Source organism: Salvelinus fontinalis, chromosome 11 (assembly GCF_029448725.1).
Source record: "Salvelinus fontinalis isolate EN_2023a chromosome 11, ASM2944872v1, whole genome shotgun sequence".
Taxonomy (NCBI): domain Eukaryota; kingdom Metazoa; phylum Chordata; class Actinopteri; order Salmoniformes; family Salmonidae; genus Salvelinus; species Salvelinus fontinalis.
Genome location: NC_074675.1, coordinates 22873376 through 22881978, shown reverse-complemented (window position 1 = coordinate 22881978; position 8603 = coordinate 22873376). Strand labels below are relative to the sequence as shown.

The following is an 8603-nucleotide window of genomic DNA, read 5'->3' as shown; positions in this document are numbered from 1 at the left end:
CTCCATCAACAAGCGTAACGATTTCGGATGTGCCGCGGTTTATTCCCAATGAGCTATCGGAGCGCGAGTTATTGCGGTTCAATTAAGATTGTCCCGTTGGATTGCAAACACCCGACTTTGAAACAGGTTATGTTGTTTTGGCGACAGGTGTTTATGTTTTTGGACTCACCGGAACAGACTTGAGGTATCGTTTAAAGTCAAGTATGACAACAGACTATATGGCTTATGCTAGTATGGATAGTCAACATTGTTTTGAGTGTGGGGATGTTGGCCATAAGCGACATGCCGAAAAGGAAGAAGGCGGGGCGGAGCTAGCATGTTGGAGTGAACGGCTGCGTGTGAGAGGCTCCTGCAACTTTTTTGCAAAATAATCTAACTTAACCTACTTTATGATACTTTTTACAACAAACGTTTCTTTCTAATACAACATCGTAACTTTCTGTGTAAAAATGCCGATGAATAAGCGACCAAAGGACAATAAATCCACATCGGAGGCCTACTCCACACCAAACAACGAGACAGACATGGCGGAAGGCACAGGCAACAACGTGACACTTAAAGAACTTACCCAGGCTTTGGGAGAACTACGTGTTGCTTTAGCTGAGGATCTTAAGGCTACTATTGCTGAACTGGACACCAAAATCGAGGGAACCATTCGAGCGGTCGCTTCGCAGGGCCAGAGTATTGTGGACCTTGAGAGGGCTTCTGAATTCAGCGCTGGTAGGATCGACGAGTTAGAGAAGCTGTGCTCGTCAGTACAGGGTACTGTGCAGAGGCTTTCTGTGAAAGTGGTCGACCTGGAGGGCCGTTCCAGACGTAATAACCTTCGCGTTGTTGGTCTGGCAGAGGGGGTAGAGGCGGGCTCTCGCCCCACCGACTTCTTCGCCAAGCTATTGAAGGATGCAATGGGATCGGACGTTTTGGCTTCGGACACCCAGCTGGACCGTGCACATCGCGCCCCTGTCCCAGTGCCTGGACCGGGTCAACGCCCTCGCCCAGTAATCATCTGTTGTCACAGTTTCAAGACCAAGGATCTTATCCTGCGCGAGGCCCGAATGAGGGGCAACCTGTTACATAAAGGGCACCCCTTCCGTGTCTATGATGATTATGCGCCCGATGTGGCAAAGGACCGTGGCGGCTACAGAGATGTCATGGCCAAACTCTACAAACTCCATCTTCGCCCAGCCTTGCTCTTCCCTGCAAGACTAAGAATTACCCCGCCCTCTGGTGAGAAGATGTGGCTCTCCTCGGTTTTGGACGCAGAGAAGTTTATCCGGGAACATACGCCAATCCCCCGTACAGGTTAGAGTGCCTTGTCATTGTGTGTTAGGGTCTGCTCATGGAATCGAATCCATACTAAACCATAACGGGTGAAACCGTATTGAACGGTCTCAACAAGGGCTACCGAACATGTAAGATGCTGTGGAGGGCGGTCTTGGCTCTCAATTAAAGTCACGTTCATTCTGGCTGTGTTCAGAGCGATGCCTATTTAGGATGCCTTCCAGGTTTGATCATTGACACTTTCGGATGAATATACTTATATTCCCCCCATTTTTTTTTGTTTCGTTATTTATTTTTTAATTCTTACATTTATTGTTATTACAATACCATTTATTTAAAGCTTGCAGGGGACTGGGGGTGATGGTGGGGAAGGGGCAGACACAGACACCTGGATAGCAAGTGGATGTTTTGTGCCGTTCTGCCTTTGATATAGCCGAGGGCCGCTCTCCCGATTAGATCCCTACCAGCCCTCTGCAGTGTCTAGGTAGGTGTGCGTACATATAATTATTATTTGTACTTTATAATTATTTTCTCTTAGCATGTTACTATTATGTATGTGTATATTTTAAATTAGTGTATGTATGGGTATGTATGTGTATATGCGCATATGTAGATATGTATGGGTGTGTGTGTGTGTATATTTTTAAATATATACCTTTATATGTATTTTTTGGGGATGTGTGTGTGTGTTTGTATGTATGTATGTGTGTGTGTGTATGTGTATGTATGTATATATATGTATATATATATATGTGTGTATATGTATGTATGTGTATATATGTATGTATATGTGTATATATATATATATATATATATGTATATGGGTAAGTATGTGTATGTGTGTGTATGTATACATGTATATAACCTTTTTATTTATTTATTTTCTGACTGGGGATACGTTTAATTTAGAAAAATTCTTGTTTCCGATCTAACCCACAATATGTAAATGTACGGCTGTCTAAGTTGGTTGCTGATGGTTCATGTTTAGACCGGCAGTGCTTAGCAAAATAATCTTGTGATGCTATATCTTGCTTATCTCAGGGATAGATAGACCCAAGATGACGCTTAAGTGCGCAATATGTTTAGGTTGCAACTTATTCTCTTTAGGTTTATTAGATGCTAATTGGACACTTTATTCGCGGGAGCCTCCTCAGTTCATATGTTAGTAGAAGTTCTAGGATAGTGAGAGGTGAACGTACAGTTGGGATTTTATTTTTGTTTCACCTCTTGTTCGAGGTCGCGCCGTGCTTTTTTGGCATCGGCCAGACAATGTGTTTATTATTTTTATTTTTATTTTATTTTCTCTCCTATTTGTGTATGCCTGTTAAAGGTGGGTTGGGCGGGGGGGTAAATAGTGGGGAAAGTAGGGGAACAGGGTGGGAAGTAAAGGGGCTTGCAGGGGGGGGAGGGGCTGGTTGGATACTGCTCGGGTGTAGCTGCTACATATGCTGATCGTGATGGTTTGGTGCGCTTTCTTACCTTTTTATTGAGTTACAAGTTATGCAGGCCACCATAGGAACTACAAATGAGAGGGGGGCGGGGCTCACATTCACTTCCTGGAATGTCAAGGGCTTAAACGAACCAATTAAGAGAGGCAAGGTCCTAGCCCACTTGAAAGCACTCTCGTCTGATATCATATTTTTGCAAGAAACCCATCTGAAAAATAATGCTCACAGCAGACTTAAATGTAGGTGGGTGGGGCAAGTGTATCACTCTAACTTCTCTGCCAAAACGAGAGGCACAGCGATTCTGGTACGGAAAGGAATTCCCTTTCTACATAAAACCACTATTGTGGATAAAGAGGGTCGTTATGTGATTGTAATAGGAGAGATCCACTCTACTTCTGTAACTCTACTAAATATCTATGGGCCAAACATTGATAACCCCTCTTTTTTCAAAAGAGTCCTTGCCCTGATTCCAGATATCTCCCATACTAACCTGATCATTGGAGGGGACCTTAACTGCGTGCTAGACCAATATTTGGACAGATCCTCTACCCGGCGAACCCCCACCTCCTATTCAAGTGAATTCTTGAATACCTACATAAAGAATTCTAACTTATTTGATATATGGAGGATCACTAACCCTACGGGCAGGGAATACTCCTTTCACTCTCATGTTCACAATGTTTATACTCGAATTGACTACTTTTTGGTTGATGCTAAACTACTCCCCTATACCTGTAATGTGAAGTATCATGATATTATAATCTCGGACCACAGTCCACTCACCTTCTCCCTGAGATTGGGTGACATGGTACCAAACGAGAGGGTCTGGAGGTTAAATCCTCAGCTCCTCACAGAACCAACATTCTGTGAACATCTTAAAGACCAAATAACATTTTTCTTTGATACCAACGACAACACAGAGACTTCCCCAGCATTACTGTGGGAAACACTTAAGGCTTATTTGAGAGGCTGTATCATCTCCTATCAGACTGCCAGGAGTAGGCAAAACAAGGGAAAATTGGTAGAACTGGAGGGACAAATTCACTTACTGGATAGGGAGAATGCTAGACATCCATCTATGGATAAACATAAAAAAATTACCTCTTTAAAATTTGAATATAATCAGACTCTCTCAGCTAAAATTGCTAAATCTTTTCTCTACGCCAAGCAAAAATATTTTGAGTTTGGTGACAAACCACACAAATTACTCGCCAGACAACTTCGAAAAATTGTGAGTGACCGAATGATTCACAAAGTTAAGTCTGCATCTGGGGAATTACTCTCTTCCCCCAAAGACATCAATGACAGATTCCGTCAGTTTTATGAGACTCTATATACATCTAAAGCCGATTCTAACCCCTTAATTATGCAAAACTTTTTGGATGACTGTAATCTTCCTGCCCTGAACCAGGAAGATTCTAACTTCCTGAATAAGGAAATATCTCTTGAAGAAATTCGAGAAACAATCAAAACTCTAAAGAGTGGCAAGACCCCGGGCCCAGATGGATACCCGGGTGAATTCTATAAAACGTTCAGCAACATGCTCTCTCCCTACCTGCACAAAATGTTGGTTCAGTCCAGAGAGGATGGAGCTCTCCCATCTACTTTGGATGAAGCATTCATTACAGTTATACATAAGAAGGGTAAAGATCCGGAAGAGGTAGGGTCGTACAGACCAATATCCCTCCTCAATACAGACCAAAAGATTTTAGCAAAAACCCTGGCTAACAGGCTTAGCCCTTTAATTGGCAAACTGGTCCATTCGGACCAGACCGGCTTTATCCCGAACAGAAACTCATTCTTCAATCTCAGGCGCCTCTTCAACATTATGTATTCTCAGAGGTTACCAAACATGGACCTTGCCGTTATATCTCTTGACGCCGAGAAGGCTTTTGACCAAGTTGAGTGGTCCTATCTATTCAAAGTCCTACAGAAATTTAATATTGGAGATGGGTTCATAAATTGGATCCAGCTTTTATATAGGAACCCCTGTGCGAGAATACTCACTAACCAATCATTGTCGCCCCGATTTAACCTCTACAGAGGGACAAGGCAGGGTTGTGCGCTGTCGCCTATGCTCTTCGCCCTAATCATTGAACCTCTCGCTCAGACGATTAGATCTGATGCAGCAATACACGGCTATAATACTAAAGATACTCTAAATAAGATTTCCCTATACGTAGATGACATTCTCCTCTATGTAACAGAACCCCAAGCTAGTATTCCAGCTATTCTTGATGTGATTAATTTGTTTGGTACCTTCTCGGGATACAGAATAAATTGGAACAAGAGTGAATTAATGCCCATACGGTTACAAAACACCTCCTGGCTAGAACATCTTCCACTTAAGTTATCTTCAGAAAAATTTACCTATCTAGGAATTGTAGTTACCAAACAATATTCCTTACTATTTAAAGAGAATTTCCCCTCGCTGATGCAAAAACTAAAAACAAACATACAATTTTGGAGAACTCTCCCAATTTCTCTGCTCGGAAGAATTAATGCCATTAAAATGGTCTTCCTCCCACAACTGCTCTACCTATACCAGAACATCCCAGTATTCATACCTAAATCCTTTCATAAACAACTGGACTCAATTATCAATCCTTTCATCTGGGATTATAAAACACACAGGATAGGTAAAAAACACCTCTGCAAATCCAAGATGGAAGGAGGATTGTCTCTCCCAAATTTTATATTTTATTATTGGGCCGCTAACCTCCGTGCGGTTACGTTTTTGCTGGATGACGCACGTCCGTCACCCACCTGGTTTAGTATGGAGCGTGAGGAGTGTCACCCCTTCTCTATTGGTGCTGTGATTTTGTCGCCTGTCAATCTGGAGAGGTCACTTTATCGTAACAATCCTATTATACATAGCACAGTCCGAATCTGGAAGCAAATTAAAACCCACTTTGAGCTTAGACCAATGTCATTCATGCTCCCTGTTGCCAGGAACCCCTCCTTTGCCCCCTCCAACCTTGATAACACCTTTGAGCAATGGGGAGAGTTGGGGATAAGTACCATAGGGGATTTATATATAGAAGGGACCTTTGCTTCCTTTGAGTTGCTGAGGGAAACTTATAATCTTCCCAGAAATTACTTTTTCAGATACCTACAAATCAGAGACTATGTTAGGAAACACCTCCCAACATTTGGGAACGCTAAGCCTTCCATGTTTGACGGATGCATAAAAACATCCCCCACCTCAGACAAACTGATATCTCGTTTATATGACTCTTTTCAATCGGTTAGCACACCCTCTACAGAGGCCATTAAGGCAAAATGGGAGGAAGAACTAGGGACTGACATTTCGATGGCAGACTGGGAAGATAGCTTGGAGTATATCCACACCTGCTCCATTAACTCCAGACATCGGCTCATACAATTCAAGGTATTACACAGATTACACTATTCCAAAACCAAACTGCATAGGATATTTCCTGATACATCCCCTTTGTGTGATAAATGTCAGGCTGCACAGGGTACACTTCTCCACTGCTTTGCCCTATGCTCTAGCTTGCATGGTTACTGGTGTGGAATTTTTAGGATCCTCTCTGAAGTTCTGGAGACTTCAATTGACCCAGACCCGCTTCTGATAATCCTGGGAGTGTCTGATTCCCTAATCGGACTAACCAACCCCCAAAAACAACTCATCTCTTACAGTCTCATTTCGGCAAAAAAACGAATCTTGTTGTTCTGGAAAAAGAGGGAAGCGCCCACTACCAAATTTTGGCTCAGCGAATTGGCAAACACTGTACACTTAGAAAGGATTAGATATATTCTGAACAATAAATTATTAACATTTGATCAGATCTGGCAGCCTTTCCTCTCTTACTTGGACCATTCGGCGCTGTGAATTTGTACTTTTTAACGCACTCTCCATTGTAATATTTTAATCCACCTCTGGGCAGCACGTGCTGGCACCGCCACCCGAGCAGCGGGGAGGGGTATAAGGGGAAGGGATAAAGGGGGGGAGGGATAAAGGGGGGGAATAAGGGGGGGGGTGACACCCACCCTCTTTCTTTCTACCTGTCCTTGTTTTGTATGTCTTGTTTTGTAATAATTGTTTTGTACCCAGAACTCTGGATCTTTTTATTTCTGTCTGCTCTTTTATGTTTAGTTAAAAATTGTATACCTGCCTTTCATACCTATACACCATTCCTGTGTGTGTTCAATAAAAAATATTTGAACGAGAAAAGGAAGGCGGCGGAGGAAGGGGCGCAGGTGGTCCTCGTAACGCCTGGGCCCACTGACGTAGGAAGAGGTGGGTCGACAGTGGTAGAGCGGCCACAAGCACCTGTTGCTGAGTAACAAGCTGTCTGTGTTGAGGGTACGGAGTTGCAGCTTGTACCAGAGGGAAATATAGCGTCTGATGTGCAGCAGAAAAATATTGTTGTAGGAGGTAAGAATGGATCTGGGGAGCCAATTCCCCAGACTGGAGAGGAGATGCCCGGTACGAGTGGGGAGTTTTGCAAGTGGGGAGTTTTGAGAGTGATGTGGCAGAGGGGAGTCAGGGGTCTGTGGCCTCAGTTGAGGAGGATCAGTAGAAGGATATGGACGTCTCTGTTGATATGGTATCATCTGGTGACGACTCAATTTACAATCTAGAGGAGGTAAACTGGTTCCTGGATCAGACTTTTGGGAAATGTGTCAAATTGGCAGATTTTTTTTAATGTTGATACGTTTGTGAGGTCAGCTGTGGGGTTATAGAAGACGGTGGGGTTAGATCAGTTGAGTGTGAAGAAGCGTTTCCGCTTGAGGACATTTTTTACTGCTGTCACGGCAGCAAAAGGTAGTGAGAAACGTGGTACGGTTAAGAGAAAATGAAAACAATATGATGATCATGCCTCATAGAGTATTTTCCCTCTGTCTGGGTTCTCTGTGATTTTAGACAAGTTTCCTTTCTCTTTTCTATATGGCAATCATTTGCAAGGATCCTCAATCAACGTAGACAAACTGAGCGTGATATATAATCGTATAGTACAGAACAAACTCACTTGGGTTATCATGGCTTTGAGGTGAGCCTTGCAGTTCGTTTTCAAAGTGAGTGACAGAAGCAAAACAGCCACCTTTTACCGAGATGTTCTCGGCATGAAGATTTTGTGTCACAAAGAGTTTGAAGAGGGATGTAAGCAACATGTAATGGCCCTTATGATGAAAACTGGAGCAAGACAATGGTCAGCTTTGGGCCAGAGGATGGTAACTTTGTGGCTGAACTGATCTACGATTATGGAGTGGGAGAATATTGCCTAGGCAACTACTTCCTGGGTCTGACTCTACAGTCTAGCCAGGCTGTCAGCAATGCTAAGTAGCTTTGTTGGACCCTCACTGAGGTTGGAAAGGCCCTCTATCTGGCTGAGGCACCAGGAGGTTATCGCTTCTACCTGGTGGACAAAGAACAGCATCCCAATGATCCTGTACAGAAGGTGTGTCTGACAGGGTCTGACATGCCGGAATCAATAAACTACTGGTCCTCCCTTCTGGGGATGAAGGAGAAAGAGAGACATGAAGAGAATACTACTGTGCTGACGGGATTCGCATACACTCAGTGTAAACTAGAGCTTCAGAACATTGTTGGGACAGTAGATCATGGGACAGCCTTTGGACGTATAGCATTCTCCTGATGACAAAAGGAAACCAAAAAGATGAATTAGCCTAGACCTCCCCTGGGAAGGTTACAGTAGAAGTGGTCATCTGGGCTGATCCTGATCTTACAAAGGAGTTGTTTAATCTAACTGCTTAACTATTTATCTGTACATGGAATTGTATTTGTTTTTTTTTTACAAATTTCTTTCTAATCTTTACAGGAAAATGCCACAGGCACTAACTGATGTGTGGAGACGGCTATCATCGGCTATGTTTTAAAAAACAAAA

General features: G+C 43.2%; 1 pseudogene; it reads left to right on the top strand.

Annotated features, from left to right (window-relative positions):
- Nucleotides 1-7736: 7736 nt before the first annotated feature.
- On the top strand, nucleotides 7737-8353 carry LOC129866075 (glyoxalase domain-containing protein 4-like; annotated as a pseudogene).
- The last annotated feature ends 250 nt before the right edge of the window (nucleotides 8354-8603 follow it).